Here is a 23,536-nt window from a genome sequence, read left to right on the forward strand (position 1 = left end):
GGCAGTTATGAAAACGGTTTACATTTCAAAATTCTGTTTGTATTACTATTGTCCGGTGTGCATCTGGCTGAGTGCCTGATTGGCTGTCATTCCATCAATGGGGTTGAGGATGGGTTGAGGGGAGGGAATTGAATTAGCATGTTGGCTTCTGGATAGGAGCCTGTGTCCAGAGTGGTTGTTGTCATGGGCCTAGAATGTTTGCATATGTGTCTGTGTAGGGCTTGGTAAGTTGGGTTGAAGTCATCATGCCTGTTGATCGAACAGTTATCGGACCACCATGCCTCAATAACCTCATGACTTTCCTTGGAGGGGGCTGTCCCCATAACTGCAGCTTGTTCCCACGTGAGAGTGTGGTGCTGGGTATCGATGTGTGTGGTGATGGGGGAGGATGTGTCATATCTGGCTTCCACACGTTGATGTTAAGTCAGTCTGGTGGCCAACCTTTTCCTTATTTGCCCCATGTAGTGGGTGGTCAGGTCAGATATGGGAGCATGCACCAGAGCAGCGCGTCACTGCATCCACTTTCCGCCGGTACTCAAGGGGCCTCCGTCTGGCCATCCCCCAGGCAGATGCCTGGCCCATCCGCATCTCCTTGAGATGCCGATCAACCTGCTGCAACCACGAGGCACGTGGTCGGCCCATTGGCCTCCTCCACTCACGAGACTACCTCGCTGAGAGAATCTGGTGAGCAAGATCAGCGTCAGGAAAACAAGCCACATGTCTATACAGCCGCAGCTGACGCTGACAGACTATGCAGGTAACAAATCTCATTTGAGTCTCTCTCAGCAACCGCTCATTGGACACAAATTCCGACCAGCGAGAGCCAAGGATTCTCCGAAGAGACCTGTTACCAAAGGAATTAAGTCTCCATCTCAGATCCTTGGTCAGACTCCAAGTCTCGCATCCATAGAGCAAGACTGGAAGCACCAAGGACCTGAAGACACAGACTTTCGTCCTCCCGCACAGGTACCGGCAGCGCCTCACCCCATTATCCTGTGAATCCATGATGCCCCAGGCCCGACCCAGACGTCTATTGACCTCTGACTCAGAGCCGGCAGAGACACGAATATCACTGCCAAGGTAAGTGAATCTCTCCACGACCTCAACATCCTCACCACAAACAAGCACAGACAGGACAGCGGCATCCAAGATGTCATTGAAAGCCTGGATCTTAGTTTTGACCCAGGAAACCGGTAATCCCAGCGGCTCTGACTCCTCATTCAGCACCTCGAGGGCCCCCAAAAGGATATCTAAAGTCTCCAGAAAGATGACTGCATCATCTGCGAAATGAAGGTCAGAGATCTTGACATTCCTAAACGATGCACCGCAGCTTGATCTCTCCGACATCCTCCCTAGTATCCAGTCCATACAAGTGCTGAAAAGTGAAAAGTACACACCCACTGACGAACTCCAGTAACAACTGAAAATAAGTCAGAGATGGTACCACCACATCTCACAGCACTCTCAGTACCAGAGTAGAGTTCATACATCAGATTGATCAGTTTTGGTGGCACCCCACGAAGACAAGAATCCTCCAGAGGGCATCCCGATTCATTGAATCGAACGCTTTACAGAGATCAACATAGGCTGCAAGCAGCCCCTGCCGAAACTCTCGTCTGCGTTCGGTGAAAACCCGAAGAGCAAGGATACGGTCAATCGTTGACCTCTTTAGTGTAAAGCCTGACTGCTCTGGACGCTGGTGCTCAAGCAGATGGTGGTGAACCCTATCAAGAATTATCCGAGCAAAGACCTTGCCCGGCACTGAGAGAAGCGTCACCCCTCGGTAGTTGTTGCAGTCTTGGCGATCACCCTTCCCTTTCCAGAGAGGGACAACAAGGCCCCTCTTCCAGACAGTTGGGATGATGCCTGCGTTCCAAGCAGAGCACACAACTGCATGCAATGACACGAGTGCAGCATTTCCATCAGCCTTGAGAAGTTCAGCATGGATGCCACAGATCCCTGGAGCTTTACCCCGTTTCAACTGGTTCACCGCAGCTCGTGTTTCCACAAGCGAAGGTGGACCATAGTTGATTGGAGGGTCAGCAAAAGGGATTGTAACACCCCTGATGTCCAACTCAACTGCTGGTGGATGAGCCTGGTACAACCACTAAAAGCAACTGTCCCAGCGGGCCTTCACTTCGGACTCCTCTGTCAAAAGCCTACCACCCTCTGCTCTAACTTCAGTACACCAAGGGATGGGCTTGGATGAACACAATGCGTGAATTCCCCTGTAAGCAGGACGAGATTCCCTTGACCACAGGTGATGTTTTACCCCCTCACAGATTCCTCGCACATAGGCCTCCTTGTCCACCCTTAGCGCTCGTACAGTTTTACGCCTCAGCTCCCTGAACAGCTCACCTCTGCCATTCAGCCTGGCCCTGCGACTCTTGTCAATGGTATCCAGTGTCCCGAGAGACAAAATTCTTCTTGCCCTGCGGTGAGTTCCAAGACATCCACCGGCAACATCAAGGACGGTGGTCTTGAAGGCACTCCACAACTCGTCAGGACCTCCCAAGGCACCCAGACTCCTCAAATCTCCACTCAGCCTGTTCGCAAACTCCTCAGCTACCCTCTCATCCTTGAGCTTGCCAACAACCAGCCTTGGCTGGGATGGTACCATTCTCCTGGATTTAAGGTGCAACTTCAGAGTTGCCACAACAAGCTGGTGGTCAGTATTGAGGAACTGAGCTCTCTGGTAGACCCTGCAGTTCTGGATCATCCTCCAGTGACCATCAACGAGGATATGGTCAATCTCCTTTGCCATACCACCAGCGTTGGAATACCAATTCCAGCGATGAGCTTGTGGGCGCTGAAGCCATGAACCGGCCACCTTAAGTCCATGACTTCTTGCAAAGTCAAGGAACTTAGTGCTATTCTGGTTCATAGTTCCTGACCCATGGGGACTAACACACATCTCATAACCATCGCTATCAGTTCCAGTCGATGCATTGAAATCCTCCAAGACTAAAAGTGTATCTCGTCTGGGGCACTGATCAACCACAGACTCGAGTGTGGCGTAGAATGCATCCTTCAGAGTGAGAGACCTGGGAAAAAACCCTAACAGAGACCAGGGAAATGACACCTAAGGAGTGACGAATCCTTAATCTCATAATATGCTCGTTGACCGGTGTTACCTCAATTATCATTGGGGTCAGCTTATTGGACACAGCTACACAACTTCTTGGGAATGGTAACCATCAGAACAACCAGACCAATAGTAGATGTAACCACCCACCATGATCTCGCTGCAATCCGGTCTCCAAATCTCAGAGAGTGCTGCAATACCGATGTCCAAACGCTTGAGCTCACATGATAACAGAGACAGGTGATCATCCTCTCTTAGGGATAGGACATTCCAGGCACCCACCCAAAGGGACCGCCTCAGGTTAACCCAAGGAGACCGCCGTCTGGTGGACGACACTTCAGCACCACTCCGACACACTCTCCCGCAATCTGACCCGGGAATGCTACCCCGTGGTTTCCCTCCTATCATCAAAGATTGGGGGTCCCGAGGTGTAGTCATAGTGTGTGGTGTAGTCATTAAAAGGGATGTCTTAAACAGTCTGACATCTGTTTAATCTGTCAAACAGGGAAAAGGTTAGCCACCAGACTGAACACCAATGTGTGGAAGCCAGATACGACACATCCTCCGCAATCGCCATGTACAACAGTACCCTGCACTACACCTTCATGTGAGAAGAAGCCACAGTCATGGGGATGGCCCCCTCCAAGGCAAATCGCAACATTATTGAGGCATCGTGGTCTGATGACTGCTCAATCAACATGCATGTTGACCTCAACCCAACTTACCAAGCCCTACACAGACACCTATGCAACCATTGCAGGACCAAGACAACAACCACTCTGGATACAGGCTCCAATCCAGAAGCCAACACACCAATCAAAACTTCTGTTCCCTCCCCTCAACCCATCCTCAACCCCCTTTGTGGAATGACAGCCAATCAGGCACTCAGCCAGATACACACAGGACAATAATAATAAAAACTGAATTTTGAAATGTAAACCGTTTTCATTACTGCCTCTGAGGACGGAAGCTCGACAGTTCCCGAAACGTCAGGTCCAATAAAATGTTTCTTCCTTTTAATGCTCAGTGTGCTTTCTCCCTCATCATATATGTGTATATATACATATACATATATACATATATATATATACATATATATATATACATATATATATACATATATATATATACACATATATACATATATATATATATACACATATATACATATATACATATATATACACATATATACATATATACATATATACATATATACATATATACATATATATATATATATATATATATATATATATATATATATATATATATATATATATATATATATATATATATATATATATATATATATATATATATATATATATATACTACCCAAACCCGCGCTCTGCGCGAAGTTTCGAAAGTGAGGGTTCGTTTGGACGTCAATATATCCGGTGTTCACAATGCGATTTATCGAATTTCTTTATATACAATGTTTCTTATTACATTTTTTGTGTCAAATTCACCTTCTGAGGTAGTCAACATGTGCAGAAGAGGGTTTTACATCGCAGACGGTTTTCTCGGAGTGGCATTACGCCCCTCAGCGGTGACGGTCTGTCGACGACAGACGCAGTGACGTCAGCGAACGACCGATGATGTCATGACGTCATTACGCCTCTCAGCGGTGACGTCACACGTCGCCATGCAAGCGAATGTAAAAATTAGAAAATCGCCAAAAATTCCCAAACCTGTCCGTCTGGCGCGATCTCACATAGCCCATGCTGATCATTAGACCACAGAGCAACCGCATGCCGAAAGTGGTGACAATCCATCCGGCAGTTTCGGAGGAGATATGTCAAATTACACGCAGACGTCAACAGAAATACTTTATAGGATCTATATATTAATACTGAAGGACCAATTTTGTGCTCCTCCTCGCGGTCGCGTCACGTTTTTCTCGGTACTGTTACCTGGACTGAAAGAAAAAGTTTTGACATGGTGTACGTCAAAGTAGACACGTGCACAAATCAGGGGACTTCTTCACAAGGATTAGTGTACATCAAAAATGTCATGTACAAGGACGTTTTGTAGGCCTCCTTAGGTAAGGCCATGGAGTACATCGACTGGGATCCGGCTCTTACAAAAGCCGCCACTGGTTGTCATATTGGGCTCATGGGACGGAATCCTTCTGTGACGGGGTTTCGGCTAGTGTATATATACATATATATATATATATATATATATATATTTAACAGGATAATTACCTCACTCACCTTTGAACAGGACATTGCATCATTGATGGGACATCAAGTCAGAATCCCATCTGCCAGCGGTCGCTAGTGGATGTTAAAGATATCAGTATCTATAGGGTGGATGTTAAAGAGCCAGGCGCTCCACATGATTATACCAGAACATACATACACATATACATTTCAATTGGGTTGACCTGGTTGATTCCAGAGCACATTTGTATTTGAGAGAGGAATAAAAGGGGAGAATGAAAAACAGATACAAACTTACTGGAGAAACAGGTCATTTCACCATTGGGAAATCAGAGGACATTGGAAAAGCAACAATGCAATTGCTTTTCACAGGTCTTTTTTTCTGTGACACAAACCCGATCATAAATACAGGCTCGGAATAAAGGAGAAGCCAAAACATGGCGAGGCAGTGGTTAAAGCGGGAGTGAAAATTTTATTTGTGGATTATATTTCCTGCGTATATTAACCTCACACCCAAAGCTCATCAATGGCCAAGGACATTTCTTTTCTTTATGACATTACTGCCATGCTACTCGAAAGTAGTGCATGTGCTGAATGCACAAGCATGCTAAGTGAACTGTGTGGGAAGCAGATCCGTGGTGGCATTTCAGGAACAAGCAGAAGGTTTTTATTGCTCAGGATGACAACACAAATATAGGCTCTGTTCTGCAAGATGGCCCATATTCGGCATCTGCAGATGCAGTTTCTGGGGCAATTTGAAGCAATGGCTTATGATGTATTCCGATTATCATGCTTAGAAAACAATTACACTTGAGTTTGTTTAAAAATAACAAAAGGATGCCATCCTTTGGAGGGTATGTTAGTTGAATGTTCAATCTCCCGGAATGATCCCGCAGTATCATTTGAGAAAGTTTGTCATCGAGTTCTCATATGCTGCCAACTTTGCAAATCCCTGCCTCCTGCTATGCAGTGTTATGTACCGCTCGTCATCACAGTCTCTTTGTTTCATCAGAGTATGATGGTTGATGGTCCGAAAGTGACCCTGTTGCTGCAACTTGAAAATGTGAAATCCCTTACTTCCAAGGTTGTGTGTTCTCCTTCCCAAGTGTTCTCCATTTCCACTAAAAGTGGACGGAGATTGTTTTCACCCCTGTTTGTCTGTTTGTCTGTTACTTACCACAGATTATTTAATTGAAGATTCATTTCAGACCATTTCTTAAATATATAGTCGAGGCTCCTGGAAGAGCTTGTACAGTGAACAGATCAGGACGTAACAGAAAAACAGGTTGGAAAAGATGCTTGCATGAAAGGGGGAGAGGGGGGGGGGCGGTAACGAAATGGATACAAAAGGAAACTCCAAAGAGAGAGAACTGGAAAATTGGAATAAGGAGAGATTTGGGTGGGGTTAACGAGGGCAGAAAACATCATGGTTTAGGATTGGGGACAAAAGTAAAATGTCAAAAGATGTCCTGATGGTATTCCATGAGGATTGTGGCGTCATGTTGTGGCATCATAATGTGGTGTCATTCCTACCTTGTTTGTTTGTTTTTTTTGAGATTTCATCCCTCTATGTTTTTACATTTTTTAATGCTTTTTTTTTCTTCTTGTTTCTGCAATATTTTGAAGTAATAAAATGCTTAATGTTCTGTATATTTTGTTAGATATAATACGGAGTCTGGTAATAAATACTCCACGAGACTACCATACTGTTACACTACAATTCAGATCAATATTTGTGTCGAGTACATGGGATATTGGGGTCGATTTGTAAATTCGATTTTTTTCATAAAATGCTTGAACTATATAGAAAAATAACTCCGGCATGTGTACCTGCACCCATCAAAAAAGAAGACAACTCAAAATATAGAAAGCTATACATATTGAATGAAGACGGGCTTTGCATTTTGCATTTCTATTTTGCTCTTCCTGTTAGTGTGTTATTGTATATTATTCAGTATTCAACATCGAAATAATGTTTTATATATTTTGTTATTTTTGGTGTGGAATAAATGCATCTATGTTATTAAATTCGGCTTATGGTACATTCTACCCCCTCCCCTTCCCTCAACCCCCCTCCCTCAATCCTGGCTTCAGCTTGGTCCACAATGTGAATTACCACATATCCTGTGCAGAAATGTTGACGCAAATATCGTTTTAAAAATAATAAAATGCTTTATGTTTTATTTATTTATTTTGTGAATTTGGTAGGGATTAAATCCATCTGTGTTATTAAATTGTTTTAATACTTGTTTCAGTTGATTTGGGTGATAGTTTGGATATGTATTGCTTTTGGAATGGTTCTGTCTACTGTCCATTTCCGCCCGGCCTCCCCCCTCCCCCACCCCCCTCACAATCCTGACCTTATTTGGTTGAGTCTACATTGACGTTAAATTCATTCTTGAAATAAAATGATTCATGTTTTATATATTTTTTCATTTTGGGTTGCATGCACCAGCCCAGAGACAAAGTAACTTACACGCGTTGGAATCACCATCATGCCTTCAGCAGTTATTGAGGTAGGTTGGGCTATAGTTTTACATCGTTTTCAGATGGGAAGAAACAGAAGAAGTACAAATTGGCGATTTATGCTTCAGTCACATTTGGCTCGGTGGCCGTAGGGTCTAAAAAATCTACGGCCACTAGCAATTATAGGGCGGCCACAGTATTTCCACGGTCACACAATGTAGCAGTCACATATGTTTTTATTTTTCTGGTAGCCGCACAGGGTATTTAGAAATTGTGGAGACCAAAAACGTGGGGGTGCCGTACGGTCTTTGATTTGATGTCGCACGGTGACCTTAGGGCATCCCTGCGGTGGCCATAAAATTTTCAAAGCAGACGCAAGGTCGCCTCAAGGTGCCCGCAAGGCGACCGCAGGGGGGCCCTAAGGCGAACGTGGAAATAGTGCGGCCGCTGTAATTTTGGGGGGGTTGGCAAAATTCATTTTTCATTGATAAGAGCCTACGTAAAATGCACGAATGACGCAAGCCCACCGTACGCCCTACGTACGGTCAACGTGGAACACATCTACATCATGGCTATGCTTGTCGAATTGCTACGGCCAACCTAGAAATGAAAAAAGTTAAAACTCCGCGCTTTAATTCCACGGAGACCCCTACGGCCTGTAAAAGATAGCCATACGGCGTAGGGCCACCCTGAAGCCACCTCAGAAACTCTGTGGCCGCCGCACGTTTCTGTCAATTCAGGGGGGGTACGGCCGCCATATCCTAGTGGTAGAACAAATGTGACTCATGCTTTAGAGATCTCTCATCGTGGTACTTTAGTGATGTATTCTGGCATCTTTTAAAGTCTTGGTAGTTCAGAAAACGCTCGAGAATAAAAGTCATGACTATTAAATGTTTGTGACTTCACCCTTTAGTAGTTTATGAGCGTATCATTGTGTACACATTTGAATGGGTGGCCATTTTTTTCTCGTATCATTCCTCCATATGGAGTACAACCATACTACATCATAATTTGTGAAGTTGGATTATACCTTTTAAAAACAAAAAGGGTGCATCCAACCAAAATTAATTACATCTACTCTGCTAATATACATATATAAATATACACATAAACATATATACATATACATGTAAAAATACATATACATATATATATATATATATATATATATATATAGATATATACATATATATTAGGGTGCATCAAGCGCCCCCTTTTTGCGAAAGTTTGAAAAACAACGGCGATAGGACAGATGTGTTCGAATACATGAAAAAACATTTCTCGTTTTTTAAGAATTTTCAGTCATCATCTTGGGGGTCCACATCGGGGTCAAAGTTCAGGCACGCAGCTCCTGCGCATTTTTCAGAATAAGTGTTATTTTTCACTGTATAGTGATCAAAACTTGTATCTGGTGGTGAAATAATTCTGACATATCGATGTACTGTTCCTTTGGTGATGTTCCAGTGATATAGTGCCAATCAAATTTTCCGGGAAATTTGCCGGAGAAGCGGGAAACTGGTGATTTTCCCAGAAAAAAAACAACAAAATAGTAACAAATGCCTCGGTTCTGTCAAATTCACGGCTTTATTACCCAGAATTATGTGTATTCATATCAAGGTACTCATATAATATCATTAATGATCAAGTTTCAAGCGTTTCCGGAGATTCGGATTCTCTTTCCTGTCATTCTCAGTGACTTGTTGCACATTCTGAAAGTGTTCTTCAGACCTAGCTGCACCGAGACAGTCCATTCTGAGTTTTATTAGACGTTCAGCCGCATCATTAGTTACATCGAGTGCTTTGGTTTTAGATTTTGAATCCACATCGGCTGGAAGTGTTGCCCACTCACTCACTTCATACGTTAAGAATGAATCGTCCAGTTCAAGTTCTCGGAACACAAACCAAGAATCAACCGAGACAAAGTCAGAGAGGCTAGATGTCAAGTGAATGTCCTTGGGGAAGTGAGGCTTTCCGAAGTCTGTACCAAAGCGCCCAATAGGCAATAGTCCAAGTTCCTCTCTATCAGGCTTGACAGAGATGATACGATCAGCCAGTTGACGCTTCTCTGCACTTGGAACATCCTAACTGAATAAGGCTAAGGGGCAGTGGTGTAGTCTATGTGATACGCAGGTATACGCCGTATACCCACTAAGAAAGCTCCAGGATTTCCGTATACCCACTTAAAACTGCGCAAGGATACGTTACAATATAGTTTTGTGACAGAACTTTCAGTTCATTGATTTTGTTCCCACATACCGGGTAAAGTATAACTGCAATAAAATAAGCCTTGCAGGGGAAGCCATCTACTTCATTCATCTCCATTCATAAAATTCACCCCCACTCCAGTGCGGTGCTGTTACAAAGCATGAAACTCGGTGACTCACTGGCTGTGACACGTGACCTAGACCTGATGTCACGCTCACGCACCTACCAACGATGAACACGTGTTTGACAGTAGCTAGCGTTGCAAGTTTTTAATTAGCTAACATTATGAAAAGAAAGCAAACTACACTATTTGAGTGTTTTCGTAAGCCTGGCCCTGAAGTCACTGCCGCTGTGGGTGACACTACAGAAACGACAGAAAAGGAGCAGCCTGATGCTACATGCTACACCTGGTAAGTGAAAGTCGCATACAAATTAGTTAATCTCTATAATTCCAGCAATCTGTGTGTGTGTCTGTCTGTCTCTTTGTCTGTTTGTCTGCAACCACTGTTTCTCGACAAGCTCAGGGAGGACGGAAAAGTACCTGAACATTTTGAGGTATGTTTGGACGTTTTCAGAATTTGTATCATCATTTTATGAGTGTTTAAAAAAAATCGCGGCTTCGTGACCCGGAGCGTCACGCCTAGGATAGTTGTCGGCCGCAACGGTTCGGGGCCACTTTAGTGACCAAAATGGCTTCTTTCACCTTTATAACTGATAGCCAGATGCCTGACGTTATTACCTGCACGATGATGTGTGTGTTGAATTTGTGTGACTTTATGTTGTCGAGTTATGAGTGAATAAAGGACCGCGCCGCTGGCCTATTCGATTAACGTTAGGCCTTACGGCTGTGATGCAGTTTCACTCTACCGGCTCTCACGAATGAACGGAAAGATATTTTGGAATTCTGTTTTCAGATTTCGCAGTCGATAGCCATCGGCTAAATCCCAACGTAGAAAAGCAGGTGAAAAATCAGAGGATTTTTGGTATTTTGGCGACTAAAGCAGCTTTGGGTACTTTGATAACAGGAAATAAAATGCACTGATTAATGTAAATAATTTTTTTTTTTTCATCGGTACTTGGAGGTAGGTGAGGTATAGACCTACGAAACGAGGGGTATCACTCGGTTGTCGGACTTATGATGATTAAATTACAGAAAAAAACGATCGTTGGCGGTCCGCGTACATTTCGGTGCCTCGCCATCGAATGGAACGAAAAATTTTCAATCTGTTTTCGGATTTATCAGTATCTATAGGGTGGTAATGAGATTACCTCGAAAATCCGATTAAAAACGGCTTATGTTTCGCAGTTTAGACGCGGCTTGCATTTCGTACTGGGAAAAATAGCACTACAAAATCAACTGGTGTCGACACAGAAAAAAGTGTGTCCATATCTGAGGAGTGGGTTTCCTTTAAGATCCAGTCCTCAGGCTTAAACGGAAACAGACAAACAGCCCTGGCCTCCTTGAGGAACAAGATTCGACGACATCAGATGTCCAGGGCACACAAAATAGCTCAGGAGCTCACTGAAAAGGGTGGACAGGATTTACTTGGAAATGTGGTGAGAGCTGTGTCAGAGACTGTGTTAGCTGAGACAGATGCTGTATTCAGGACAGCATACTACCTTGCTAAGATGAACTGACCTTTCACTGACCATGACAATCTCATTGAGCTTCAGGGAAAAAATGGTGTCAGCATGGGCACTAGTCTGCACTCAAGGTACAGTTCCACAAAAATCGTATAACACATAGCAAAAGAGATGCAGAAGAAAATTGTTAACAGCATTGTATCTTCTTCAAGCAAGTTGTCTGTTCTCATTGACGAGGCTACATCTCTCAGCCACAAATCTGCCATGACTGTCAATGTGAAAGCCTCTATAGATGGAGCTACTCCGGAATTTGTGTTTCTGGAGCTGGTTGAGCTGGAAAGCCAAAAGGCAGAGGGTATAGAGGAAGCCCTGTTGAGCTGTTTGGATGCTGCAGGCTTCAGTGAAGAGTGGCTTCAAAAGAACTGGATCTCATTTGTTTCTGATGGAGCCAGTGTCATGTTAGGCAACAATTCTGGTGTGGCAACCAGGTTGACTGCAAGGTACCATAACCTCTTCACATGGCACTGCATGAACCACCGTTTGGAACTGGCTGTATCTGATGCTGTGGATGAGTTTCAGTCAATCAATCACTTCAAAGTATTCATGGAGAAGATCCACAATCTCTACAGTCAGTCCAATGAAAATTCACGGGAACTTCTGGAAGCAGCACTAGAAGTGGGCTCACGAGTCAAGAAAATTGGCAGAGTTTTAAATACGCGATGGGTGGCCAGCAGCTTCCGTGCTGTAAAGGCTGTGTGGAGATCATATGAGGCACTCAACAGACAACTTTGAAAATGCTGCGGGAGACCAAACAAGAAACAGCAAAGAGAGGCAAACTTCCAGAGGTCTGGCATATCGTATGCAAAACAAGGAATTTCTGTGTGACCTTGGACTCATGTAGGATGTACTGTCTGAACTTGCAAACCTGTCTCAGCAACTCCAGGCCCATTCAATCACACTATTGAGAGCAGAACAGCTTCTGAAGTGCACCATCCGATTGCTGGCGTCATTCAAAGACTGTCCAGTAGAGATGTCGGAGGTGGCATTAAAAGCAAAGGCTTCGGGACATTTTCGATCGGTTTCCCTGGAGTCAAATGGAAAGGTCACATCAATCAATGCAAAGCAATTCCTACAAATTCTGATCAACAATATGGAGAAGCGACTCTCATTTGAAAGTGAAATGCTTCTTGATCCCAGCATTCTGGACACAAGCAACTGGCCATCAACACCTGGCATACGGTATGGTGAGTCACGAGTGAAACGACTGTGCAGGCGGTTCAATCGTTGTGAAGACCAAGCAGTTAATGGTATGAGAGATTTCCTTGAGCACCCACAGAGTGAGCCTGAAAGCCTAAAACCTCTCATACGATGCATGCAGACCATCCCTTGCAGCACGGCTGAGTGTGAAAGGGGTTTCAGTCTAGCTAGTGCGGGCCCATAGGTGCGTGCCTGTAGGTGAGTGCCAGTATGTGCAGCCCTCTCTCGCCCCTCTCTCTCTCCCCCCTCTCTTGCCCCCCTCTCTCCCCCCTCTCTCACCCCACTCTCATCCCCCCCTCTCGCCTCCTCCTCTCTTACATTGTGACGCCCCCTCTCTCACCCCACTCTCTCCCTCCCCTCTCTCGCCCCCCTCTCTCGCCCCCTCTCTCTGTAAATGTTTTCACAAATGTCTACCAAGCACAACAATTAATTCAAACCTTTGGAAAAAACAGCTTTCAAACCCTTGGGAAACAGCTGTTTCCCTTGGGAAAATTCAAACCTTGAAAAGGCACATACTCAGGTCCCCAGCGTCGATTGTGACGTCATAGCAAACGAAGAAGAAGAAGAATTGTGACATCAATCGTGCAAAAAAAAATAATTGTGCCGTCATTCGTGATGTCATAGCACCGTGTCCTGTCATTGGTCGACAGATAAATGGCCATAACATAACCCTAATATATATATATATATATATATATATATATATATATATATATATATATATATATATATATATATATATATATACACTAGCGATACCCGTGCACATGCATGGGATAGCAGTACAACATAGCTGGTAGCAGACGACAGACCGTACACGGGGAATGACAAAAATACGCATTGTGCAAAATGCAAGTGGTACTATGGAACGCCAAGACTTCTCAAAAATTGTCGGCATGTCCACTAAGTGCCACAGCAATTTTATAGGGATCGTGTGACGGCGAGCCGAGTTTTTAGTGTGCAAGTTTGGTATTATAATAGAGATATATATGTATGTATATATGTATGTATGTATATATATATATATATATATATATATATATATATATATATATATATACATATTACATAGGCTTGTAGCATGGTATTGTGTACACTGTGGTCCTAAATAAGGAGAAAGCTTAGAAATTGAACCCAGTTTTAATAAGATAAACAATCTTAATGTTATATAATGCCCAAGTGTCTGTGCTTTCAGAAAATGTGTACTTTGCTATGGGTCCTATGGATATAGTTGCTTTCAAAGCATGTTTTTTTTTTATCCAAACACAGACTATTTTTCCCCTTTTTATAGCTCATTTTTTAGAAATGGGTTACATGTATGATTGTATATGTTGTCCAAAATGGTTGAAAATGCATTTTTTGTTTGAGATATATATATATATATATATATATATATATATATATATATATATATATATATATATATATATATATACAGTATATATATATCATTATACATTAGAATAGAACAATTCCTCAAAACAGTACATTTCTTATGACCTTCTGCATATCTTGGCACGTTCAAATGTGTAAAATCTCAGATTTTGCAAAATTTCCCCCAATAAGTAAAAGCTTTTCTCCACAGCCCCGACGTCGCCTCTCCTTCGACTTTACTGAATCAGGCAAATATTGATCAGTGCTAAATACCACATCTGTTTTTACAATGATGTCAAACACTTTGTAAGAGACCTGACTAAAATTACTTGGTGTTTCTTTCAGGTAATAGAAGCAAGCATTGCCATCATACAGAGTCAATGTTTCATTGGTTGGTGGTGCATCAGCATCATTACAATCCTTGATCAGGTTTTGAAATGCCTTTGCTTTGTCAGTCTCAGCAAGATATCCATCAGCTGTAGCGATGCTGTATGGTACGGGAGTTAATGGATATGTCAACAGTTCTTTCATATCGACTTGTAAGCCCTGGTTTTCTGACTTTACAAAGAGTTGAAAGGCGACATTACCCTGTTGCTTGTACTGAATGACCTTATTCTTGGTTGTCTTCATCTCAGATACCTTGTTCATGTCACTCAGAGTTTTGAGGTTCAGTCTCTTCACAGGCTCAAATAAATCTTTACTATTCTTCAGTCGAGCTTGAATAAATTCATCCCGTGCTTTTTCACCAACAGCTTCAGCATTTAGAACATCGTCTGAAACAGCATCATATGCAGCACGTCCTGATGAGAGTATCAACAATTGATCATTTGTCTCTATATTGAAAGTATTAAGAAAACTTCCTATGGCATCTTTGGCCCTTTTCACCAACTTCTCTCCTTTTGTGACCTCTGTCGGACGTGTATCACGATGCTTTGTTCCCTCTCCACTGTCCAACATGTGAGCCATTCCAAGTGCAGTATCAACATAAAGAGACCTTGCATGTGTTGTCCTAACCCATCTCTGGTAGGCCTGGTAGTTGGTGAGTAGTCCAGATGTACCTGCTGCACTGGTTCCAGCACCACCATGTGACTTCGTGTGCCTCATGAAGGTCTCCTCCATGGTTTTATCCACTGAACAATGATTGCCAGGGATAAAGGAGCGTGCGATACTGATAGTTCCTCTCTTGATCAGTGATACTGCCCCTGGGTGTGTGTTGTCTATATTAGCTATGAACACAGATAAATATGTCAGATACCTTGTATAGTTCTGTCCACCGAAACTGAAGAAGAGAGACGTCATGCGACTGATGGATGCAGCATACAAAAGAAAGTTGTTTGTCTTTACGGCTTCAAGGTGTGATAGAATTAAACAGACATGGTCCATGTATGACAACCACAGCTGGGCACTCTTCTCAATACGTCCATTTGCGACTCCTTTTTTGAATTCTGCATACTGCTCTATGAATTGGACAATGGAATTGTCCATCAAGACAGCATTCAAAGTATCTTGGCTGTGGGAATCAACTGGGGCACGTAGCTTATCTGATGATTCATCAGAGAAAGACGAGAACAGATCATCAGTGCTTTTATCTTTGAGGTACTCCTCTATGAGCAATCTTTCAAGACATTCCAACATAATCTTGTGACAATGTAGGGCTCTGTCGTAGTGCTTACCAGACATCACACCACCCAAAGATCCTCCACTGATTAGTCCTGCTTCTAGGAGAACATCTGCTAACCCAGACCCAGCCATCTTTTTGGCAATCATCTTCATTTACAAGAAGTGCATATGAGGTGGAATGTGCCAATTAGAATTATGTGGCTCTCATACTTGTCTGGTGAGTTCCATACTAATGGGTAGGCCTTCATGCAAACTTCCAAGTCAACTGTAGTAATGACATAAGGCTGTCAAACTTCTCTGGTGGCCTCTTCATCAGCACGCAAGCATTCTTGTACAGTTTGTACTCCGTTATGGGATGGTTAATGACTGGATAATAATCTTTGTCAGTCAGTGTCAGATAATAGTTGTCAGCTTTGTAGGAGTCTCGCCTGTCTCAGGGATGAAACCTGACCAGCCAGGACCCTGTGGTTTGTTCTTTGTAAAAATCCTAATGATCATCCAAATCATTTTCACTTTAATCCAGTGCTCCATTGCTTCTCCAGAACCTGGATAAAGTAGCTGATTAACTTTCAGCTTGGGACTCTGTCTTTTGGTGATATAGCAGTCAGGAAGTATAACTGTGTCTGTCAGATGTAAAAACTGCCTTTTACCCTTCTCTTGAGAAGGCATCTCTGGGCATTTTTCAACATCATCACTATCAACCTCTTGAAGCATGATTCCGTGGGCAGTATGGACTGACCCTTTACCTGTGAGGTCATTTATTAGTGAATCAAAGTTGTCAAATTCCGAGTGGAATACAGCGGGCCCAGATGGTGACCTGATGATCTGACTGGATAGCTGTGTTGATGACTGCATCACTGCCTCTGCTAGTGCTGTCTCCAGTTCCAGAGTAAATGAATAACTCTCACAATGCCCCAACCTGTTCAAAAAAGTCACGAGTTTCTCTCTCCTGTAAAGATGTCGTAGAGAAATACACATAAGGATAAGTTTTGAGAGTTTCCAAGATCCATTGGTAGCAGCGAGACAAATGTCTTGCCCTATGGATTGCACAAGTCTCTGGATTCGAGGGGTAGTGGGTGTTGCCTTTCCAGTAAAAATGTAGCACAGGAGCTCTTGGAGAACATCTGGGATGACATCTTCCGGTGCCATTAGATCAGAGGGACTTGGTGGCCATTTAGGATCTAGTGCCTTTGAGAAATCATCTAAAATGGACTGTCGTAATTGTGTACCTGTGGTCTCAATCATATCCATTGATGCCAACTCGAAGGCATGCTTCACTGCTGTATGGGTATCGATGTCTGAGCTGAACAAAATGTATGATTGGAACTTTCCCATGACTCCCCAAGCCCGACCCAGACGTCTATTGACCTCTGACTCGCAGCCAACAGAGACATGAATATCACTGCCAAGGTAAGTGAATCTCTCCACGACCTCAACATCCTCACCACAAACAGACACAGACAGGACAGCAGCATCCAAGATGTCACCGAAAGCCTGGATCTTAGTTTTGACCCAAGAAACCCGTAATCCCAACGGCTCCGACTCCTCATTCAGCACCTCGAGGGCCCCCAAGAGGATGTCTAAAGTCTCCGCAAAGATGACTGCATCATCTGCAAAGTCAAGGTCCGAGATCTTGACATTCCCAAATGACGCACCGCAACTTGATCTCTCCGACATCCTCCCTAGAATCCAGTCCATACAAGTGCTGAAAAGTGTGGGGGCAAGTACACATCCCTGACGAACTCCAGTAACAACTGGAAATAAGTCAGAGATGGTACCACCACACTTCACAGCACTCTCAGTACCAGAGTAGAGTTCAGACATCAGATCGATCAGTTTTGGTGGCACCCCACGAAGACCAAGAATCCTCCAGAGGACATCCCGATTCACTGAATCGAACGCTTTACAGAGATCAACATAGGCTGCAAGCAGCCCCTGCCGAAACTCTCGTCTGCGTTCGGTGAGGACAAGAAGTGCAAGGATACGGTCAATCGTTGACCTCTTTGGTGTAAAGCCTGACTGCTCTGGACGCTGGTGCTCAAGCAGATGGTGGCGAACCCTATCGCGAATTATCCGAGCAAAGACCTTGCCCGGCACTGAGAGCAGCGTCACCCCTCGGTAGTTGTTGCAGTGTTGGCGATCACCCTTCCCTTTCCAGAGAGGGACAACAAGGCCCCTCTTCCAGTCAGTTGGGATGATGCCTGTGTTCCAGGCAGAGCACAAAACAGCATGCAACGACACGAGTGCAGCATTTCCACCAGCCTTGAGAAGTTCGGCATGGATGCCACAGATCCCTGGAGCTTTGCCCCGTTTCAACTGGTTCACCGCAGCCCGTGTTTCCACAAGCGTAGGTGGACCACAGTTGATTCGAGGGTCAGCAACAGGGATTGTAACACCCTTGACGTCCAACTCGACAGTTGGGGGATCAGCCTGGTACAACCGCTCAGAGTAACCGGCCCAGCGGGCCTTCACTTCAGACTCCTCTGTCAAGAGCCTACCACTCTCTGCTCGAACTGTAGTGCTCCGAGGGATGGGCTTGGATGAACGTAATGCGCGAATTCCCCTGTAAGCGGAACGAGAATCACCTGTCCACAGGTGATGCTCTACCCCCTCACAGATTCCTCGCACATAGGCCTCCTTGTCCACCCTCAGTGCACGTACAGTTTTACGCCTCAGCTCCCTGAACAGCTCAGCTCTGCCATTCAGCCTGGCCCTGCGACTCTGGTCAATGGTATCCAGTGTCCCTTGAGAGACAAAATTCTTCTTTACCCTGCGGTGAGCTCCAAGGCATCCACCGGCAACATCAAGGACGGTGGTCTTGAAGGCGCTCTACAACTCTTCAGGACCCCCAAAGCACCCAGACCCCCCAAGTGTCCACTCAGCCTGTTCGCAAACTCCTCAGCTACTCTCTCATCCCTGAGCTTGGCAACATCCAGCCTCGGCTGGGATGGTACCATTCTCCAGGATTTAAGGTGCAGCTTTAGAGTTGCTACAACAAGCCTGTGGTCAGTATTGAGGAACTGAGCACTCCGGTAGACCCTGCAGTTCTGGATCATCCTCCAACGACCGTCAATGAGGACATGGTCAATCTCCTTTGCCACACCGCCAGCGTTGGAATACCAAGTCCAGCGATGAGCTTGTGGGCGCTGAAACCATGAACCAGCCACCCTAAGTCCATGACTTCTTGCAAAGTCAAGGAACTTAGTGCTATTCTGGTTCATAGTTCCTGACCCATGGGGACCAACACACACCTCATAACCATCCCTATCAGTTCCAGTCGATGCATTGAAAGCCCCCAAGACTAGAAGTGTATCTTGTCTGGGGCACTGATCAACCACAGACTCGAGTGTGGCGTAGAATGCATCCTTCACGGTGAGATCACTCGCCTCAGTCGGAGCATAAACAGAGAGCAGGGAAATGACACCTAAGGAGTGACGAATCCTTAATCTCATAATACACTCGTTGACCGGTGTTACCTCAATTATCATTGGGGTCAGCTTATTGGACACAGCTACAGCAACTCCTTGGGTATGGTAACCATCAGAGCAACCAGACCAATAGTAGGTGTAACCACCCACCATTATCTCGCCACAATCCGGTCTCCGAACCTCAGAGAGAGCTGCAATCCCGATGTCCAAACGCTTGAGCTCAGATGATAACAGAGACAGGTGATCATCCTCTCTTAGGGATAGGACATTCCAGGCACCCACCCGAAGGGACCGCCTCAGGTTAACCCAAGGAGACCGCCATCTGGTGGACGACACCTCAGCACCACTCCGACACACTCTCCCGCAATCTGACCCAGGGATGTTACCCCGTGGTTTCCCTCCTATCAAAGATTGGGGGTCCCGAAGGCTTTGCCCCAATCCCGTCATCCGGTGAGCTGCCCTGCGATGGGAAGCTGCACAGGAGGTACTCCCACGGAGTGGGTTTTCAGATTTTTTGGCGTTTTTGCATTTTGCGGAATGAAGGGTTTTACGGTGGCCGGAGTGCAAATCCTGCCACCAACCTCCTAATAAGAAGTGACCCAACTGCAGGAGGACGTCCGCAGACACAGTTGGGCACTAGATATGGATGGCCGTTGGCTCACAAGGAGCTCCTCCGCCCTTTGACAGGTTTTGTTTTTAATCCTGCTGGGTGTCCATATCCAAACACCCTCCTCACCAGAAAACCTGGTGGGGTAGACGGTTTAGTCGCCGACAACCCGACCATGGAACAGGTTAGTACAGGTTTACATGGTACCTGTAGCAGGTCACAGATCGAACCTGACCTGACAACCTGAGAATGATAGCTTGTCTTTAAATGGTTCATGACTTTCAAGTTTGTGTTTAAGCTTGTGGCTCCGATAGTCTTGATTACGGTATTCACAGTCTTCTAGGATGTCAATGTATATTTTTCTCACATCAGACAGCTTCAAAATTTTCAGATTTTGTAATACATCCTTCTGTACAATCTTACATACAGCTTCAAATGCCTTCTTATGAGCTGCTTCTAAATTTATCTGATAAATTTTTGCTTCTTGATTTGTTCTTTGCCATTTCTCTGATTTCTGCATGTATTGCATGTGACAGTTCTTGTGGTATTTCGCTTCACAAGTAAAGAGATCATGCCCCCTGATTCTTGTTAGAAGTTTATCATCAGTTTTCTTCTCTGCCATCTCAAGCACTGACTTCCATCCATCATATTCAAACTGGCTGAGGCCCTGGCTAGTCTAGCTACCTTTAACTTTAATCTTTTTCCGATTCTCTGAACCACAGAAAATACAGTCAGGGTTAAATATAATCTTGTCACTTGAACTTCTGCAGCTCATGCGCTGTTGTGTGACATTTGTGGTCTGTGATGAACTTGCAGTACGTTTGAGCCTGTCAAGGTTCATTGTGAAACGTTTATAACACTGCCAGTGAAAGCCAAGATGCTCTCCTATCACATTGGGGATCAGGTCACATGCTTCCTTCATCATGTGGCAAGATGATGGAGGTTGTGCCAGTCGCATTTCTTTCACCTCCTGCAGTTTGGCCAGTTTCTTTTCTCCATCCTTATCTTCTGACAGCAAGTGTAATTCACCATATTTCAAACCCTTGATATGAACTATGCACACAGGAACTACAGGAGGTTCGCCACTTGTACGTTTTCGTTTTGCTGGTGGCTTTTCCATCATGTCACTTCAATCAGATCACGTCACCTGGAAATAAATATTGATACGTAAATGCATGTAGCTTATCAGTCTTATCATTGATCTTATCAGTCAGGGGGTTTTTCATGTGTGAAACTGACGAAAAGTTAACATTTTGAGGGTACCGTCAGATATGGTTGGGAAATGGATAGTGAGTCCCAGTTTATTCACTGTTACTAGTTGAATTCTTGCTCAGGGGACCCTAAGGCTTCAGAAAAAAATATGGGGTCGAAGGGTTGTGGAGGGGAGGGGGGGTGCACATGGACCATATATATATATATATATATATACACACATATATATATATATATATATATATATATATATATATATATATATATATATACACACATATACACATATACATATACACATATACATACTAGCAGGGATACCCGTGCTCCGCACAGGAATCCCGTGGATGATGGCAGGTCTTAAGGAGTATATGTCACAGTTAATTGTAAAATTGTAGAGGCTGCCGCCATTATTTTTTTTTTTCATCACCACTATAATATTATATTTTCCGCGCCATGTTTTATATGCAGAAGACTCGAGTTCAAAAATGTTAAGATTTATTGCCGCATCAGATAAAAAACCATAATGCCTCAACAATGTGAGGCTGGTTTCATGTCATCATTTGCGACTTAATTTATACGTCGGGCATAACCCAGCCTGGCCCAGCGTATTTGATTTATTTACGTCTGTTATCCTGATAAAAAAAATTATGTTATATTATGTATACGAAGTTACAACGTACCTACACCCATAACCATTTAATTATAAAATATTATACACATACGCCATCACCATTCTATTTATACCTGTAATATGTATATATACAAACCACCACCACCATTCTTTTTATTTCCCACCACCATTTTTATTTTTCACCAGCAACATGTATTTCCTTCATCGCACATCCTATTCCCGTTTATAAAATAACTGAAGTAGCTCAATAATTTTAGTGGAGTGCTCGAGGATAAACAATATTTGATGTCTTCCCCTCTGGGGCCAATATGTATAAAGCCTCCGATGATCCCACTCTGGAGCATCCCACATATAGCTGACCATGGGAAAAGCATGGAGTGGATAATTTCAGCCCTGCTACTTTCAATGACTGTCCTTGTGCCTTATTGATAGACATCGCAAAGCACAGGCATACAGGAAATTGTAGTCTCTTAAATTCAGTCATTGAATTTGATGGAATGAATACATCTTCTCCTTTCGCACATCCTGTCATGATAGTGGCCTCAATTACATGTGGTAGTAGTCTTTTCACAATCAGTTTAGTTCCGTTGCAAAGTTTTGGTGCATCTAGATTACGTAATAACATAATAGGGCATCCAACTTTTAACGACAGATTGTACGGAGGCAATCCTGGTAATTCCAATGAGTTTAGAAATTCTGTGGGATAATGTATGGCCTGCTCAGTATCCAGTGTGGTGTCAATAGACTTGTGACTATGTTGTTCGCCTGGAACTACTTGTAATAACTGATGGTTTATTACACGGACTGTTTCATTAAGTGGAGCCAGGATTGTTCTTTCACAGAGCCACTGTATGTTTTTGTAATTAGTCGCTAAATTGGGATACACATGAGCCTCTAATTCTTCCATAGATGAAACTATTGTACCACAGTCATCAGGAATAGATATTACATAATTTGTGTTCGAGATTTCACCATTTCCAAGTTTGAGAAGTAATTGTGCGAAATTGCCAGCATCTAAATCACCATATAATTTGACCCTCATATTTGTTGTTAGATGGATAGTTTGTACGAATGTCCAGAGGTATGAAAATTTTATACTGGCTTTCATTTCATCAGCTGGAGTGCCACGGGGTACTACAGGTAAAGTTTGTCTGAAATCGGCAGAAATAACCAGCGTAACTCCACCTATAGGCAGGTCTACTCCTCTTAAATCTCGCATAGTTCTATCTAATGCTTCGAATGCATCCTGAGGCGACATCGTACCTTCATCCCAAACTATGAGGTCGCAATTCTTCAGCACTTTTGCTGCTTCAGTTTGTTTGCCAATGCCACAAACCGGATATTCCATTGTAGCTAAGTCGAGAGGAAATTTGAAAGCAGAATGCGCTGTGCGGCCACCTGAAAGTAGTGTTGCGGCTATACCGGATGAAGCAACGGCTAATGCGATCTTTTTCTGGCTCCTCATCTTAGCAAGCAAAAGGTTGAGGACAAATGTTTTGCCAGTACCACCCGGGGCATCCAAGAAAATGATCACACCACTTCCCTCTTGAACTGCTTCAGAAATCAGTTGACATGCATTACTCTGATCCTGTACCAGAAGCGGCTCATTGTCAGAAACAAACTTTGCGAGAGTATCTGTGTTGTAGTTTGTTTCACGGAACCATTCTCTACTGATGGTTGCACTTTCAGACCTATTAGAAGAGGGAAGTCCCCACTTAGTTAAATCTTTCCCGCTCATGTATAATACCAAATCTTCAATGTATATCAGAGCCTCATTGAACATATCTGGTCTTCATATCATTGAACGTCAGATTTGTAAATACTGGGATATCCTGGAACTTCTAAACCTTGCTTCCTCCTGTTCCAACGTTTCTGACTTGAGTTCCAAGTGAAATA

At 43.8% G+C, this 23,536-nt stretch overlaps 1 protein-coding gene and 1 pseudogene across 4 annotated transcripts in view; both read right to left on the reverse strand.

The window, feature by feature from the left end:
- Positions 1-23,536, reverse strand: part of LOC147012222 (uncharacterized) — a 121,186-nt gene that overhangs the window by 35,169 nt on the left and 62,481 nt on the right. The gene's annotated exons all lie outside the window — the stretch shown is intronic.
- LOC147012223 (uncharacterized) lies at positions 14,405-20,935 on the reverse strand (annotated as a pseudogene).

This window comes from Eptatretus burgeri, chromosome 15 (genome assembly GCF_056783735.1).
Source record: "Eptatretus burgeri isolate ZD-2024b chromosome 15, Ebu_testis_v1, whole genome shotgun sequence".
Classification (NCBI taxonomy): Eukaryota; Metazoa; Chordata; class Myxini; order Myxiniformes; family Myxinidae; genus Eptatretus; species Eptatretus burgeri.